The sequence below is a fragment of the Pinus tabuliformis genome, chromosome 3_2 (genome assembly GCF_031772625.1).
Source record: "Pinus tabuliformis cultivar Carrire ecotype Pingquan chromosome 3_2, CPIR1, whole genome shotgun sequence".
NCBI lineage: Eukaryota > Viridiplantae > Streptophyta > Pinopsida > Pinales > Pinaceae > Pinus > Pinus tabuliformis.
In genome coordinates this window covers 286,203,620-286,207,125 of record NC_142302.1, presented here as the reverse complement: position 1 = coordinate 286,207,125, position 3,506 = coordinate 286,203,620, and the positions used below count along the sequence as shown (strand labels likewise).

Genomic DNA, 3,506 nt, shown 5'->3' with positions numbered 1-3,506 from the left:
GGGCTGCACTTGATGAAGAGAAGAGATCAGAATCAGAGATCAAGAGAGTTCCCTCATGGTTATCATCGGATCCTCCATGTACTCAAGAGAAATATCAACAAAAAGAGGAAGATCAGAAGTTCATGATAGAAGGTGACATGAAGAATGATCCAGATCAGCAAAAGAACCAAGGATATCAAAGCTATATTGAGATATGGTTTCAGAAGGTCACTAAGTTGCAGTAGTACTTTCTTCCTCAGTTTTGTTTGATCCCTTCAACGCCAGATCATTTGGTCTCTGAGATCTGGATACTTGTCCAAGCATGCATTTCGAGCCTTCACATCATTTTTTCTCTAATCTTGATGTGCACATGGCTCCATTGGAAGTATTCTTATACTTGAAAATGATTTTGTTTTTCAAGTAGGGTAGGGTAGAAAAAAAAAAGAAAAAAGAGAAAAAAAATGAAAATAAGAGAAAAATAAAAATCTAAGGTGAAAACCTCCTTGGAGGCGCCTTAGATTGGCTCATTGATTGAAAACCTCCATGAGGCGGTCAATGGGTTGGAAAAAAAAGAGAAAAGAGAATAAGATCTCTGGGTGAAAACCTCCCTTGGAGGCGCCCAGGGCAGGCAATTAGGGTGAAAACCTCCATGAGGCACCCTAGTTGTTTTTCAAAAAAAAAAAAAAGAGAAAAAAGAAAAAGAAAATAAAGCTAATCTCCATTGAATAATTTCATGTTGCAGCAATGACATTGCAGGTTGCAAGAAGGACGTTTCATGACAGGAGGAGCACTCAAATCAAGGTTAAAGGAATTTTTCTTGTGCCTTCTACAGGAAGCTCTGTATTTCTACAGGAAACATCCTGTAGAACCTTTGGACGAGCCAAATCCAATTTCAAAAGTGAATCTAATGGTGGGAATATGTTGATTAGGCCTACAAGCACTTGTGTGTCCATCCCTTGCCTTTCCCCATCATTTTTCCACCTCCTTGTGCTTCTCATTGTGCTTCTACAGGAACTTCCTGTAGAAATTGTGGGAAACTAGGCATGCATTTCAAAAAGTGGTTTGGCGAGCATGGTAGCTTCCTCAAGGGTTTAGAAGCCCTCATGCAATCTTCCAACTCCTCCTCCATCATCTCCATACCTGCATCACAGCCAAAATTCATTTTGTCATACCATGCAACCAAAATGCAAAGTGCCTTGAAGCAAAAATCCATAGAACAGAATTTGTTTATGCCATAACTTGAAAACCATGCATCCATTTGACAAACCGTTTTATGGGGAATTGTACAAGGTTGATGAAAACATGCCTGAGCAGTTTCATGCAATCTCGATGCACAGTTTCCAAGAAATCAGCCTCCATCACCATCAGCCATTTTTGCATTTTCTCCATATCTGTGCATCCGTTTTAAAACTAGTTTCATGGGGAGATGCACATGGGTGATAGTAGCCTACCCAAGCAGTTTCAGCCAATTCTGATGCACGGTTTCCGAGAAATCGAGCTCTGAAATCTTCAGCCATTTTCCATTTTTCTCGAAATCCGTGCATCCATTGATCACGATTTTGCTATGGGAGATGCATCATGATGATAGAAACATGCTCAGCAAGTTTCAGATCGATCCGCTTTGCCGTTTGGGAGAAATGGCGAAAACAAGTTCTGGTTTTGTGACCATGCAGCAGCAGCAGCTTGAAGGTGCAGATCTGAACGTGGAAACAATGGCATGCAACTTAGATCCGGCCAGAGGAACCTGCACAAGAAAAAAGACAATCAAATATTAGCATCCAAGCCACATGCAATCAGAAAAACCAATGCATGCAGCAATGACAGGCCACAGCAGCTCACGACAGCCATTCAACTTCGAGGTATGTGATTGATCTCATTCTTCTATTGCATAAATTTAATTTGAAAACTGCATGAATTGATGGAATGGTGGAATTAAGCCACGGATTAGCAAGGTTCAACCGATTTTCTTCTCTAGCACTCAGCCGGCAGTCACGTAGTGCACGTGGACAGTGGACTCACGTAAAAATTAAAAAAATTAAAAGAAAAAACAGTGATAGAGAGTTTAACTCCAGTGCAGTTGATTAACGGGAAGAGGACATGCATCTTCACAGCACTGCCGTCTGCATGTGGCCACGTACGCTTGGCCACTGCACTCCTTCACCACAAATCACGCAACAATTAATCAACGCTCAGCTGAAACTCACAGATTGTTGCTAACCTGCACTTGCAACATTTTCAACTGAAGCATGCATCCTCTGCTTCCACAAAATGATTAACCTATCGTCCTCCGCTGAGTTTTTCTACCTGTCTTCGATATTATGTTGTGTATCAAGCTCGCACAGAGGTGCATGGGCACTGTACAGACGTTTCTACAGGAAGACGTCCTACAGGGAAGTATAGCAAAGCCGTCCAGAGTAGAAAAGCCCGAGTTCTCTTCATTAAATTTGGAGCCTGAAGAGAGATATGTAGCACAAGGGAAGAAGATTTTGCGGCCTCATCATTTATTAGATGACTAACAGAGGTATTGGGAGAGAATGATGAACTTCAAACGCTCAAAGAAGGGCTATTTGGAGATGTGTTAAGACACAGGAGGACATCATTCTTCCACCATAGATTGTCCTTGCAGTACAACCAAGGTCTGGTATATGGGATTATGTCCATGTGAAATGTTGATGAACTTGCTGTTGAACAACTTTCTATGGCTAAATATTTGGAATTCAAGGAGCACCTTGTGGATGAAAGTGTCAAGGATAAATATGCATTGAAGCTAGACCGTGAGCCCTTCAATGAATCTTTTCCTCGCCCAACACGGCCATCTTCCATTGGTAGTGGAGTTCAATTTCTCAATCAGCAGTTGTCCTCAAGATTATTCCATGATGGAGAAAGCATGCAGCGCTTGCTGCATTTCCTTCGAGCACACAGCTACAGAGGCCAGAAGCTGATGATGAATGAGAGAATACAAAGTTTGTCCAAGCTACGCTCAGTCTTGGTAAAGGCAGTGGAATATCTTAAAAAGTTCCCCAAGAACACACCACATACAGAGTTTGAATACAAACTACAAGAAATGGGATTGGCAAAAGGATGGGGAGACAATGTAGAACCTGTCTCGGATATGATTCATTTGCTCTTGGAGAATTTGCAGGCCCCTGATCCATCAACTTTAGAAACATTTCTAGGAAGGATTCATATGGTCTTAATGTTGTGATTCTTTCACCTCAGGGTTATTTTGGCAAAGCAATTGTTTTAGGAATGCCAGATACTGGTGGACAGGTTGTGTATATGCTTGATCAAGTTTGTGCATTGGAGAATGAAATGTTGCTGAGAACAGCACATCAAGGATTGGACATCAAAACCTGAAATTATTGTGGTGGCGCTGTTGATTCCTGAGGCCTATGGTACAACATGCAATCAACGAATTGAAAAAAGCCACAAGGAAAGCAAGACGAAAAGCAAGAAAGAAAAAGAAGGAAGAAACAGAGAGGAAAAGGAGAAATGGGCCAAATTGCTAAGCCTAAAACTGTGGGAGG

General features: G+C 41.6%; 1 pseudogene; it reads left to right on the top strand.

Moving 5' to 3' along the window:
• The first annotated feature begins 2,677 nt into the window (after positions 1 to 2,677).
• Positions 2,678 to 3,184, top strand: LOC149180739 (sucrose synthase 4 pseudogene; annotated as a pseudogene).
• Positions 3,185 to 3,506: the final 322 nt, after the last annotated feature.